This window comes from Nelumbo nucifera, chromosome 7 (assembly GCF_055504915.1).
Source record: "Nelumbo nucifera cultivar China Antique chromosome 7, China Antique-T2T, whole genome shotgun sequence".
Lineage (NCBI taxonomy): Eukaryota > Viridiplantae > Streptophyta > Magnoliopsida > Proteales > Nelumbonaceae > Nelumbo > Nelumbo nucifera.
In genome coordinates, this window is record NC_142655.1 from 29,241,497 (window position 1) to 29,256,998 (window position 15,502).

At 38.5% G+C, this 15,502-nt stretch overlaps 1 protein-coding gene across 6 annotated transcripts in view; it reads left to right on the plus strand.

Annotated features, from left to right (window-relative positions):
* The window catches only part of LOC104593338 (Tetratricopeptide repeat (TPR)-like superfamily protein), a 56,107-nt gene that overhangs the window by 20,430 nt on the left and 20,175 nt on the right, over positions 1 to 15,502 (plus strand). For 4 of the 6 annotated variants that reach the window (XR_734559.3, XM_010253094.3, XM_088891664.1 and 1 more), the window contains exons 2-3: positions 10,974 to 11,133; positions 11,260 to 11,875. The gene's annotated coding sequence lies outside the window, so the exon portion shown is untranslated. The other 2 variants (XM_088891665.1, XM_088891666.1) reach the window with 2 other exon arrangements.

A 15,502-nucleotide genomic window follows, 5' to 3' on the forward strand; every position in this document is an offset into this window, starting at 1 on the left:
GTTCTATAGTTGACTGAACCTATACCCATGTCAGATTCTTGCATCTGCACCTATTAGTGAATCCAAGGATGCAAATTGATCCAAAGCAAGTACCCTTTAATAAGGAAAAACTGTTTATTTTGTGATTTATTGTGTTCTGTTGTCACCCATTTTCCTCGTAGCTTTTTTCATAACTAGCATGAGTAACATTTTATGAGTCAGACTTTCTCTATATCAAAGTTTTTTTGGCCATTCCAGTCTGTATTATTCACTCTTACACCCGTCCAAGTAGGGGTGTAAATGGATCGAATTCGAATCGGATCAGGCAATACCCGAATTCGAATCCGATTAGATAATCCGATATCCGAATTCGATTCGATTCGAATTCAATTAATTAATTATTTTATATAATTAATAAATATTAAAGTATATAACTATATAAATCATTTATTTTATATATTATATATAAGAATTAAATAATTGGTCAAATTCGGATATTTGTCAAATTGAATTAGGTCATATCCGAATTCGAATCCAATTAACTATTCGGTATGAATAAGATATCCGAATTCGACCGATTAAATATTCGAATTATCCGAATTCGATTCGATTATGTCGAATATCGAATTCAAAATCGGATTTTCAAATACCGTTTACACCCAAGTCCAAGAGGGCACTATAGTTTCATCCTTGGCTAACAATACAAAAAAGTAGTGTCCTATTACTTCCACATATATTCCCAATAATCACATATTTTTTGGCAAATTATCATAGATTGTGCAACGATCTTCGGCCTTTCCCATCTATAGGGGATGTTTTTTTCCCCGTAAAAGCATGCTAGGCATATCTAATTAAGTCCTGGAACCATAGTTGGTTTCATCCAAAATTAAAAAAAAAATCCAGTTTTTGTTGCCTCCTGCACAATAAAAGGGGTCACTTTTTTCTATAATCAGGTTCAGAAAACATTAAACATGGAATTTTCCAATGAAGATTAACTCTTCATAAAAGGATTAATCTTGCAATAAGCATAGTTGCTCAAACTGATTTATCTATCCTAATATTCACTGCTCTTAATTGATCAGATTCTAATGTATCTTATATTTTCATTATATAATAAATCCTCTGGTCTATAGGTTATGCTACATCTGATGTATGTGTCTTTCTTACATGAGTGGATAAGTTTGCAGCTGTTAATCACTTGAGAGAATAGGGTTTTTGCTAAAAAACTCAAAGAGAAAAGAGAGAAACCAATTCTCCTTAAGCCTTAGTTGAATTAGGGTTTTGGGTGGACAATCTTGATTGTGTAATCTCTCTTATGTCTCCTATATTTTTATCTTAAATAAAGTTGGACTTCTAGAGTCCTAATGGGAGTTTACCAATTTGTTTCCAACTGTTTTGGATACTTTCTAATTAGGATAAGACCCTAATCTAATTAGGAGTTGGAGAGAATAAAGTTGTTTCCTAATTCAACCCAATAATCTCAATAACATAACCTCCTAGCCAAACTTGCCTTGTTGGAATATCACTAAAACTCTCAAGTGATTTATTCTCACATGACTAACCAACCTCCTTGGCCTCTGGCTTCTATGGTGGGGGACCCAACAAGCTCTGAAATTATACCACATGGGTTCGGTAGTGAACTGCTCCCAATCTAATTGGGCTTAAATTCGGTCCAACACTTTATTGCAAGTGGGATTTAGGTTTAAGCCATCCTATGAACCCAAATCCAATGGTTTATCCTGAGAAAAGTTTTCATGAAGTTTTTGCCCAAGTAGACACTTGCTCTTAACCTCTCAATCCATAATATCAGTACATCACCCACGAGCAAGGTTTAAAATGTCGACGTCGATGGAAATGTCGCTTATCAAAATATAGGACATATGTCAGAAATGTCGAGGGGAAATATTGTAAAAATTAGAGACATTGTGGAAATATTATGAAATATGTGGAAATATGCAATGATATTTTGTAAAATGATAAAAGAAGCATTAATACATATTTCTACACTATTATCTTATTCCCAACCAATATATAAAGCTAAGATACTAAGATCAATAACAAATTAGTAAATGACGATTTACTGATTTGTTATGCATTTTGATGTTTTTACAAGGTTATCCGATATTTCCTTTTCTTATTTTTAATTCTAATGTATTATAAATTCTAATATATTTATTTCACACTAGTAAATAGAAATACATATATTCTGATTTTTTAAATATTAAAGTTATAATACATTATTCTTTATTATAAATTTAATAAATTGATTCTCCTTTTTGTAGTATTAAGATTATGATAAATTTTGATTTCTTATAAAACTTAATGAATTTATTATGATTTTTAATACTAAATTTATAATAAATTATGGTTTAGTATAAAATTTAATAAATTTATTCTGATTTTTTATATTAAATTTAGAGTATGATTTATTATAAAATTTAATAAATATTATCTGATTTGAATAAATATTTTAAAATACTAACTAGTTAATATTTTAGTACTTGAAAATATGTTATGTTTTATATTATAAAGTAATTAATTTATTCTTTTATTTTTAATTTTTGTTAATTATTTTTTATAAATATTTTATTTGAAATATTAGATAGAAATTATTAACGGAATAATTAATTTATATTAATATACTTTATTATATTAATATAATATACTAATATATTATATTATTAATGTACATTAGTCGACATCCTGTCGACATAATAGGAAAAACTGTCTTTTTTTTGTTATTTGGACATGTTAACGTAGGGGTATTTCTGTCTTTTTACCTATATTAATGTTGCTGATCTGTAATGTTGTGTTGGAACCAGTGCTCCTAACTTAAATAAGGGCACATATGTCTTTTCAATTAGTTTTATTAATATAAGTTTTGTTTGGCTGACTGGGAGAAGGTTATGTTGACACTTCCAGTTCGAACCAGAATTTCCCCTTCTTTCTTTTTCTCTTTCTTCCACCCTTCTAACTCTTTCTACCTAACCGATCTCAGACAGATAGAATTCTAAGGCAGGCCGAATCATAACTTGGTATCAGAGCTGATTGAATCTGCCTAGATTTCTATTCTCTGCGCACCCTATCTAGGGTTTCTCCTTTTTTTTCTGCATTCGACTGGAGATAAGGGAAAGGGCTAAAAAGGAGTGATCGCCCTCTTCCCTTGGAGGTTTCTATGCCTCTAGTCAGGTCGTGTGTGGTCGATTGTTGTGGTTTCTAAGATCACCCTCCCCTAATCAATGAAGAATAGAGGGCCGATCTGTGTGGTGCAGTGGCTGTCGTGTGTGGACTGATTTCCTGCTCGTGTGGTTGTTACTTCAGTGATAAGGTAAGAGATCTCAGTGCATGATATCTGTTATGGATCAAATAGGAAGTGTGTTTCAGACCATATGCTAGGGTTTCAGACAGTAATGTGCTAGGGTTTATGCTGATTTTTGTGTATTTCGAAGGAAGAGTTATAATCATATAGTGGTGAGATTTCAGGTAGTCTTAGGAGTAGGGTTTATGGTGTAATGAGCACACTTTTCAGCAACAACAAGTGCTGAAACCAGTGTGACAGGTGTGATCTAGTTGTGTGCAGTGTGCAGTGTGCAGAATTCAGTGGTAATAGAATTCAGCAAGTGTGCAGAATCGGTGATAACATAATGGGAGATAACAGTGATTGTAAACCTAGTGTGATGGTGCCTACAGACTACCTGAATGTTCAGATGACCTCCATTAAACTAAATGGAGAGAATTATGTGCCTTGGGCTAAATTCGTCGAAGTCTTTCTGAAGGCAAGGAAGAAGGTAAAACACATAAGAGAGGAGAAACCCTCCACTGACTCTCACGAGTATGAAGACTGGGAGCAAGAGGATGCTCAGATCATCACATGGTTGTGGAATAGTATGGAACCTAGGATTAGTGTAAACTTCATGTTTCTTGACACTACCAAAGATGTGTGGGACCATGCGAAGAAATTGTATTCGGGTCAGGACAATACAACCAGAGTGTATCAGTTGTATCAAGAGCACTTTAACCTGCAACAGGGCAATCAGAGTCTTGAGGAGTACTATGCCAACATGAGAAACATACGTAATGAGTTGAATGTCTATCACCCTCTCACTTCTGATGTCAAGATTCAGCAGTAACAGAGAGAACAGCTTGATGTGACTAGATTTTTGGTGGGACTGAAGTCTGAATCTGAACCAGTACGGGCTCAGATATTAGGAGGATCAGCTCTTCCCTCCTTGGAAGAGGTATTTGCTCGACTCTGGAGGATTTCTATCGGATCTACTAAGAACTCTAATATCTCAGATAGATCTATTTGTCTTTGCTATATCGAGAGGCCGTGGTACTCGAGGTGGAGCTAGGGGAGCTCAGTCTGGCCGTGGTGGTGGTAGTGGTTCTGTGTATGGCCGAAGTGGTAATGGTGGGCCTACTTATAATCGTGGTGGTGGTCGTACTGGGGGCAGAGATTCAGGGGGAGCCCGTGGTAGAGGGTGTGGCTCAAGCTCGAGGAAGTGCACTCATTGTGGTATGGATGGGCATACCATTAACTATTGTTATGATCTACATGGTCCACCCTCAACCTGGGCCAATCATGCCACGACCAGTGACTCAAGCTCCAGCTTTAGACAGGAGAATCATTCATCTGATCAGATACCTTCTACACCCACAGATGGTCCCGTAAAGGAAATGGTGAGTGTTCCCCGTGATGAATATGAGAGGTTTATCCAATCACAGCAGAACACAACGACTTTTGCTCACTCAGGTATGGCTTGTCTGGCATCCACACCCAATCCCTGGATCATTGACTCTGGAGCCTCCGATCACATGACTGGAACTCCAGGTGTGTTTTCATCCTTATCTCATTGCTCAACATCACAATCTGTCACCCTTGCTAATGGTTCCACATCCTCAATCTGTGGTGTTGGTAATGTTGACCTAGATCCTATATCCCTTTCCTCAGTTTTGTATGTTCCTAAATTGCCTTTTAATCTTATGTCTGTCAGTAAGCTGACCAAATCACTTAACTGCTCCATTACCTTTTATCCTTCTATGTGTGTTTTTCAGGATCTCAAGACGGGGATGAAGATTGGTGGAGGGCATGAAGCTGGTGGACTGTATTATCTTGATGGTGGTGGTGGAATAACTTCAACAGCTCTCCAGTCATCTCTTTCTCCTCTCCAGTGGCACTGCCGATTTGGTCATCCGTCGCTAAAAGTCTTGAAGTCTTTGATTCCGTCCTTGAGTCAGCTTTCTGTTTTGGATTGTGAGTCGTGTCAGTTTGGGAAACACCATCGTGTTCCCTTTAGTTCTAGGGTTGATAACCGTGTGTCGAGTCCTTTTTCTTTAATTCACTCAGATGTTTGGGGTTTTGATAAAGTGATGTCATATAATGGATACAAATATTTTGTCATTTTTGTAGATGATTTTTCAAGGATGACGTGGCTCTATCTAATGAAAGAAAGAAGTGAATTGTTTACCATTTTTCAGAAATTTTATGCTGAGATTCGTAACCAATTTGGTACCCACATCAAAGTTTTCCGTTTTGATAATGGCCGCAAATATTTATCCTCATCATTTCAGGAATACCTGGAACAACACGACATTATACATCAAACCTCATGTACCTACACCCCACAACAAAACGGGGTGGCTGAGAGAAAGAATCGCCATCTCCTGGAAACAGCAAGATCTCATGCATAACATGCATGTTCCCAAACCCTTTTGGAGTGATGCAGTGCTTACCTCGTGCTTTCTGATTAATCGGATGCCCACGTTCATCCTTGATGGTCATTATCCGTTTCAGGTCTTGTTTCCCGCTTTGTCTCCGCTTCTTCTTACGCCGAGGGTATTTGGGTGTGTCTGCTTCGTCCATAATCTGGGTCCCGGGAATGACAAGTTCGATGCCCGTTCTCTTAAGTGCATCTTCCTTGGCTATTCTTGGACCCAGAAAGGGTACCGGTGTTACCATCCTAGTTCTCGACGATCCTTTGTGTGTGCTGATGTCACATTCTTTGAGTCTACTCCATTCTTTTTGGGGTCCGGTGATGCTTCTTCCTCCTCATCACCTCCTCCTCTTCCACTTCCCGTTGTTGACCCTCTTCCCTTGGTTCTAGCCGTGACCAAACCCTTGCCTCCAGTGCCACCACCTGTGTATACACATCACCCACGCGTACCAGCTACTACTCCTCCGGCTACATCTCTGTCGATGGATCCGGCACCAGACCCGCACTCGGCATCTGAGCTTGACCTTCCCATTGCTTTGCGGAAAGGTAAACGCACTTGCACCCTTCATCCTATTTCTAATTATGTCTCACTTACCTTTCCGCTTCCCATCGCCAGTTTGTCACCTTGTATCATCAGTTGTTGTCCCTAAGGATGTCCAGGAAGCCCTTGCCTCTCCAGGGTGGTGCTGAGCCATGGAAGAAGAACTCTTTGCCCTTCATCATAATCATACTTGGGACCTCACTGCTCTTCCTCCTGGGAAGCAAGATGTTGATTGTAAATGGGTTTATACGGTTAAGTATTTGCCTAATGGTAGTGTTGAACGCCTAAAAGTGTGATTGGTTGCAAAAGGGTACTTCCAAACCTATGGTATTGACTACATAGAGACCTTCTCACCGGTTGCTAAGATAGGGTCAGTTTGTGTTGTGATCTCTCTTGCAGCCATGTATGAGTGGCCACTATATCAGCTTGATATCTATCAAGAATGCCTTTTTGCATGGTGACTTACTCGAGGAGGTCTACATGGAGCAACCTCCAGGGTTTGTTGCTCAAGGGGAGGATGGTAAGGTGTGCAGACTAAGGAAGGCTATATATGGGCTTAAACAGTCTTCTCGAGCGTGGTTTGGTAGGTTCAGTGAGGTGGTAAAGAATTTTGGTATGAAACAGTGCAAAGTTGACCATTCTGTATTTAGTCATGACTCTCTAGGAGGGAAAATACTGTTGGTGGTGTATGTAGATGATATTGTTATTACTGGAAATGATAACATGGGTATTGACAGGCTGAAGACTTATCTGCAGGATCACTTTCATACAAAGGATCTTGGTAAGCTGAAATACTTCTTGGGGATAGAGGTAGCAAGATCCAAGTATGGTATTAACATGTGCTAGAGAAAATATGTGCTTGATTTGCTGGAAGAAACAGGCTTGTTGGGTGCCAAACCAGCTGAAACACCCATGGACACAAATACCAAACTAAGCAGTGATATGGGTGAAGTGTTTGAAGACCCTAGCAGATACCGACGACTTGTGGGCAAACTGAACTACCTAACCATTACTAGACCAGACAACTCATTTGCGGTTAGTGTGGTAAGCCAGTTCATGCAAAAACCTCTAATTCCTCATTGGAGTGCAGTTCTAAGAATTGTGGAGTATCTAAAAGGGGCTCTGGGTCGCGGTCTGATATACAAGAGTGGTGGAAAACTTGAAATAGAAGGGTATTCTGATGCTAACTGGGCTGGTTCTATGTCTGATAGGCGGTCTACTACAGGCTATTGCACTTTCCTGGGAGGCAACCTAGTGACATGGAAAAGTAAGAAGCAGAGACGGTTGTGGCAAGAAGCAGTGCAGAAGCAGAATATAGGGCTATGGCGCACACCGCTTGTGAATTAGTGTGGCTAAGGAACTTTCTACAGGAAGTAGGGTACAACATCAACACTCCAATGAAGCTCTATTGTGATAATCAGGCAACAGTTCATATTTCCTCTAATCCGGTGTTTCATGAAAGAACCAAGCACATTGAAGTTGACTGCCACTTTGTAAGGGAGAAGGTGCTGAATGGAGAACTAGACACTACACATGTTAATACAGGAAATCAGTGGGCTGACTTATTTACAAAAGGCTTGAGTCGGGGAAGAGTGGACTACATATGTAATCATATACTCACCAGCTTGAGGGGGAGTGTTAGCGTAGGGGTATTTCTGTCTTTTTACCTAGACTAATGTTGCTGATCTGTAATGTTGTGTTGGAACCAGTGCTCCTAACTTAAATAAGGGCACATATGTCTTTTCAATTAGTTTTAATAATATAAGTTTGTCTGGCCGACTGGGAGAAGGTTATGTTGACACTTCTAGTTCGAACCAGTATTTCCCCTTCTCTCTTTTTCTCTTTCTTCCACCTTTCTACCTCTTTCTACCTAACCGATCTCAGACAGATAGAATTCTAAGGTAGGCCGAATCATAACAGGACCGATTTGGTCGACATTTCCGAAATATAGGAAATGCCAACCGAAATATTGTAATTTTTATATTACCATCCATTTTCATATCGGTGAGCCTCAACCTCGACATATGTCGGGTGACATTAGCGAAATGTCGCAACATTTGAAACCATGCCCACGAGAAAGGACCTCTCCCTTGACTGGAAGATGTAGTGTCATACCCTTAGATGGATCCTAGGATTAAAACCTTTTGCAAACCTTTTATAAAATAAACTATTTATAAATAAACACATTTTGCAAACTGATCTTAAAACAAGTTGAAAACTGATCTTAAAACAAGTTGAAAACTACTACCAACAGTTTTAGGTTTCCATTAGAGAGAGTATAAACCAGAATATTCTCTTTGTCTAGCAAAGTGGCTGGTTCTATTACAATCACCACCCACTCAAATGTTATTCTAAACTACAACATACCTAGGTATTTGACTCTAAGTGGATCTCACTAGTTACCTTTAGATCTTGCATATCTATACTGTGTTTTGTTTCTTTCTTTTTATATCTGAAAGATACAAGGAAGACTAATGCAATTTGAGATTTAACTCAACTAACTCCATTAACTGCACTAACATTACTAATTGCCTTTACATTCATTGTTCTTCTGTTTATATTTTTTGCTTATTTACATTTCTAGCAGCAGTTACATTCTTGCAGCTAGTTCTATTTCTTTTGATAGTTGGTCCATATCTCAGCTATCTTGCAGCAAGTCCATTTCAGTGCTACATACTTGTTTATTGCTAGTACTCTCTCCAATTTCAAAGGCATACACCACTAGTGCAGCTGCCATTTACTATTGTGTTAAGTTACATTTTAGTTGCTCCTTTCTTTTCTACAGTTATTTACATTCATTGTTTTTATCCTTTGGCAACTGTAGAACTACTAACCTTCATAGTAGGCTGCAGTTCTTAACTGTACAATTTATTTATCAGCTGCTATCATCTTGTTAGTAGTCCTTATTAATAATATTGTGCTTAACTGTTAATTACTAAGCCCTACAGCTCCTGCTACTATTTTGTATATCTGTTTTGTAGCTACAGGTTCATCTATTCATCATTTTTTAACCTTTTATCCTTCCTTGATGAGACCCAACCTAAGCCATGTTTCATCCTATCTACTAAGACCACCTGGGGTGCCCAATTACCCTTTTTGGGTCCTAGAGGTTCAACCTTGACCTGAGCAAACAAAACAGAAAAGAAAGAAAAGGAAATAAAAAGTAGGAAAAGTGAAGGAGAAGGAAAGGAGAGCAAAAGGGATTGATCTTGGCCTAGCCTGAAAATGCATGATAAGGGCAAGATTGAGAATGTCATTGGCTATTTTTACTTTCCTTGAGGAAGAATGAATCTCATCAGCCCTTATGGGATGGGTCATGGGTAGTCAGTGAAGGGATGGGTCATTGTGAAACTTTTGGTGACTCTAGCTCGTTTCATGCGGTCCAACCTACCCAACCCTGTCTTATTGATTATTCAATAGTCTTTCCAAAACTGTGTCCATTTTGTATTTCCTCCCAAAAGGAATCACCTACATGGACTTGGTGGTAATTCTTGACTTGTGAAGGCTTGTGGGAGTCCCATGGCTAACCTAACCCTAAATCCATTGTGATTACAAATTTAAATGTTCCATCACTAATTATATAAGTGCTAGAGATAGGGATGATCTTAGGAAGTCATCTCTAAAATCCTTCCATCATCGGTGGGAAAGTGAGTGGAGATGCATCCTAAAATGGAGCTATCTACTTGATTGTGGATGCTCTTGGACCACTTCTTGAGATGATAGGGCATTAGAGACTAGTTGGGAGGCCTATCCCAAAATGGAAAGCTCTTGGACCACTTCTTGAGATGATAGGGCATTAGAGACTAGTTGGGGAAGCCTATCCCAAAATGGAAAGCTCTTTATGATACCTTTGATGTTTCTATGTGATGGGTCTGTACTTATCTATTAGAAGAGGTTTAACCTAAAATGGCAAGTATGATGGAGGCTAAAGGGAAGTTCATTAGATGAATGGATGACGTATCCTTCACAAAAGCGATAGGGTTATGCAGTTAAAACAGTTGGTCCTATGCACATATGTTACACTTTCAAAGGTGTGAAAATGCTTCCTTTCAATATGAGGGAATTCTCAAAAATGAATAAATGGGAGTGGAACCTAGACAACTTGAATATAAGCAAAGGACTTAACTACATAGACTGAAAAGGCAACTTGAATATAGTCCTTACATCTGAAAAGTTACAAAAGGTTGTGATTGAGGATACCCTTGAAGATCCTAAAGAGGATGCTTTTGAGCATAGAAGAAGAGTAGATTGTGATTGGCGAAATAAGATTTCTCTTGCAAAATGTTACATTCTTACAAAATGTCACCAAAGACTCCTGAGGAAGTAGAGAACATGAAGTTCCCTTGTTCCTCCGTAATAGGGAGCCTCGTATATGCAATGTTGTGCACTTGCCTTGACATAACACAGGCTATCAGTGTAGTAAGCAGATACCAGTCCAACCCTGGAGGATATGATTCACTTATGATTTGGCTTCAATTTTTCTTTCTTTTTTATATTTCTTCATGGCTTCCACTTGTATGTGTTTCAGAAGTTTGTTCTGATGGAGATGTCCTTTCATGCCTAATCGTAGGTTAACTCACCAATAGGTATTTGTCATGGTGGTACTCCCACTTCTGATTTCATATTTCTGGGATGTGTTTGATAATAATAATAATAGTTATGAATTTTGTATTTTTTATTATTTTTTCGATTAACAAACTCCATTTGCTCTGTTTGATAGTGCATGTTTTCTTCTGTAGGCGTTCAATACACAACATGTGCTCCCAATCAACACAGCACAACTCGAACTAGTAGAAAGGCTCTGAGGCATGTTTACCATGTGTCAATGAACAAAGTCAAAGGGATGGAGTTGGAGCTACTAGTAGCAATATTACCTGATAGCAGTTGGTATTCTCCATGGTATGTCATATGCTACTGTAAATTTCGTGAATTTGTTACATTCAGATAAATTCTGATCTGGATTTTTGGAATTACAAATATAAGGAAATCTATTTGAAAATTGCCATAATTCTATATTGTTTTCAGGTGATCTCAGGCGGATATGTGAACCAGCTATGGGTTCAATATCACAACACTGTCAACCAGAGCAAGTCTTCAGGATTAATGTGGTGCTGAAAATCATTGTTAAGGCCGGACCAAACAACTTCAGATGAGTGAACTACACTAATGCTTTACGAATGTGCATATGAATTCAAAAGTGCAGACGTACGTGAAAGAGCTTCATTTTATATACATATTCCCATGCACTTGTTTCATATGGAAGGAAGAATTACTGTTGTAGCTGGTTGATACCATCCCTTTGAAGATGCCATTTGATTGGTGCTATACCAACCATAATATTTGGAGCAGCTGTCACTCATCCATATAATGGAGAACAAACTAACCCCTTGACTGCAGATTTAAGATCATTCAAATGTGTTCAATGCTATTCAAGTATCATATTCATCTGTAAATCAACAGATTGAATGGTAACAAGTATCAGTTTTGGCCATAGGTGGTAGGTTCTCAAGACTGCACCGAATTCACTACATATGCTGGATGCTGGTCTTGTTTCTGGTATCATTAGCAAAAAGATGTCAACATTTCAACAACATATGTGGGAAAAGGCCCCATGAAGCAAAGCATGTGCTTCACCCATATGGTAATTTCTTTAACAAGTTGAGATCATAGTAGAAAAGATTGAACGAACATCCCCACGTGCTGGTCGGCATAATGACCCAACCGAAGAAAAGTTTAGCCGGTTGAGAGTAATGGTTACTATTAAAGTCTGGTTGAATTTCTTCCATATCGACCAGAAAACTGCTCCTGGGACCAATTGCCATAGGATTTTCCCTTTCTTGATTAAACCTTTGATCCACCAACCTTTTACAAAAGCTTCAACTGATGCTGGGCAGCAACTTTTGATGGCAAAAATTCTGAAAATTTTCACCTAAATGTTGTAGGTGAAACTGCAATGCAGCAGCAGGTGGTCACCTGATTCTTCTATTCTGTTCCATAACACACATTCAGGTGAGTCAATCATCAATCAGACCAAACAAAGAAAGCCACCTTTGAAGGGATATACTTGTCTAGATTACATACCAAGGAAAATCCTGCTCGTCCTCTTGAGCCACACCCTTCTGTCCTCTGAGTTAAAATCAATTTGCATGCTGTACAGCTTCTGGAGTAGCCTTCCAAAAGGTTCAATCTCCTAATCATTCAAAGCTCTTATAAACTGTGGGATCCAGACATGATCCCCATTCTGGAACTGCACACAATCATCCACATTTGCCTCCTTATCAACTGTGACTGCAAAGAGTTCTGGGAAATCATCCTTCAACAAATTGTTTCCACACCAGCAATCCATCCAGGATCTAATCCTGGTTCCTTTCCCTATTTCAAACTTGATTTCCTTGCTAAAAAAACTGTAGTTCTTTTCTATTCCTTTCCAAACCAAGCAACCAAACGACTGATTTTTTTTTCCCTCCTAGATCCCACCCCTCATTTTTTTGTACCATACTTTGCTTGAATTACTCTTTTCCACAGACAACTCCCTTGTTGTTCAGACCTCCAGAACCACTTACCAAGAAATGCTAAGTTCAATTCTCTAAGTCTTCTTATGCCCAATCCCCCATTCTTCTTTTGTTTAAACACCTTTCCCTAGTGCACCAAATGAACTTTTTTACCGTCCTTTCAACCTCTCCATAAGAATTCTCTCATTCTTCTCTCAACTTGAGAGACCATCCCTACTGGGATTGGTAAAGCGATAATAAGTAGACAGGTAAAGAAGATAGAACACTCTTTATTAGAGTGAGCTTACCCCATTTGATAGTTACCTTGCTTTCCATCCAGCCAGCCTTTTCTCAATCCTTTCCACAATTAGTTCCCATTTGATTAATCTGTTTTTATTGAATATAGATTGATGGTTTCCATGTCTTCTTTGTTTTTCTTTCATCTCATTTTATTCAAAATTTTACAAAGTTGTTGATTTTGACTTGTGTGATATCTTGAGTACATCCGTCTTGTTGATATATGGCAAAACTGAGATTAGATTAGTATGATCATGCATTCTTATGTGTAGGCCAGGTTAATGTAATTATTGGGTTGAGTTAATAGTGAGTTATATAATTTTTTAGGTTGCATAAATATCTAGAATAGATTAATACGGTTAAATCCGCATCTTAATCCATTTTGTCATACATGAGTTGTACAGATTATTGAAGTAGGTTATTCCTAGTTTATGCCCTCTTTTCATATCCCCTCTAGATCCCTTTAATATGATTTGTCCATGGTTGCATTTCATTTTATTTTATGCAATTTTCTTTTAGAACTTGACATGAGTTATTGTTGAAGATTAATCAGTTTTATGATGTTTTTCTGAGTAGATGTTTTATATTAGTTGTTAGATAGGAGGTGGGGACCACTGTAGTTATGTGAGCCCAAATTTTATTATGTTTTTGAGTGTTATATATGTTTTATGTTTTGCCGCCCTATAAGGGCATGGTTGTCTTTGTACTGTTCTATTATTTTTAGTATAAATAATAAGTGAAGGGGGCAGCCAGATCATTGCTCTCTTTCCTTTTCAACTTCTCTTCTTCTCTTCTTCTCTTCTTCTCCTTCTCTCTTCCTTCTCTCTTCAAGAAACTACTTTTCTTTCATATTTTTTAATTCAGCAGATTTCTACTTGGTATCAGAGCATCAGCTAGCGTTTCTTGAAGCATTCTCATGCAGCCCTAGATCAGCCGACTGCATGAAGTAGTAAAGGGCTGATTGATCTGCTATAGATTGCCCAGTTCTTGGATTTTTTGGTGGGATCTAGTCATCAAGAAGGTGATCTACTGTTCAGCATCAAAATCAGGAAGAACTGGAGTACGGGGAAGAGTCCCAGAAAAGTTGGACTCTTTGTTTTTTATCTGATCTTGGGCATCCAGGTATTGTTAGTTTTCTTTTGATTTTCTGAAGAGGGCGGTTTGGTTTCTGGAATTTTCTGAGCCTCCTGGAGTGATCGATTCACTCTTTTCTCTGTTGGGAGGCGTGGGGAGGAGATTTCTCTCCTGCTAGGGTTTTCTTCTTCCGGAAGGGTTGGTTTTTGTGTGTGATATTAAAGTATTTTTTGAAGGTCTCCAATCTATTTTTTCTTACTGTTGAACTATTTGAACTAAGATGGAGAGTTGGAATATCAAGATGAAATCTACCGGTACTGTGGGACTGGGTGTTGGAGGTAGTAATGATATTTTTGGGTCTGGGATCATTACTACAGTAAAACTTGATGGTACAAATTATTTGGAGTGGGCACAATCAACTAAGATGGCTATTGGTGCTCGTGGAAAATTAGAGCATCTCACCTGGGGAGGAGAAGAAACCTGATATAGACTCTTCCTGATGGGTGCAGGAGAATTACATGGTAATGTCCTAGCTATGTAATTCTATGTTACCTCATATTGCGAAAAATTTCCTATGGGCTTATACTGCTAAGGAGATTTGGGATGGAGTGACTAAAACCTACTCTCAGAAGCAAAATGAAGCCAGAGCCTATCAGTTAAGAAATCAGGTAATAAGTATGAAACAGGGAGAAAAACCTCTTGTTGTGTATTTCTCCATGCTGAAAACCCTATGGTAGGAAATAGATCACTTAGAAACTGTGGTATGGGAAAGTGTAAATGATGCAGCAACTTATCACAGACTGGTAAAGAGGAATAGGGTTTTTGAGTTCTTGGTAGGGCTAAACCCTGAATTTGACATTGCTAGTAAGCATATTCTTTCTAGGGAGGGCGTGACACTCTCTCAGGCATATGCATTTGTCTCTGGAGAGGAGAGTAGGAGGAATGTAATGCTGAGACAGCTTGGGATTGACCAGTCGACTATGGTTGGTACAACAAAACCTAAGCCAAATGGAGGCAGGGGGAGTAGTGAGACTAGAAGGGAAGATAAGGACTTGGTGTGTGATTATTGCAAGAAGCCTAAGCATACCAAGGATACTTGTTGGAAGGTTCATCCAAATCTTCTACCTGTTTGGATAAGGAACAAGAAGGGAAATGCAAATGTAGCCACTACAGGAGACTCTTTGGCCCCTCTTTCCCAAATTGATTGGGAATCCAAGCAGTAGTGAGAACAAAATTGGAGAGGTTTGGACAGCTTATGAGTAAGAAAGGTTAACCTAGCTCTAGCTTTCCAGATGGACAGCAGAATGCAGGAGCCAATTACACCACTTCCTTTGCACATACAGGTAGTTCATATGCAATTGCAAATCTTGCATCCACTTCAGGTAAGGAGGGACCTCCCTGGATTA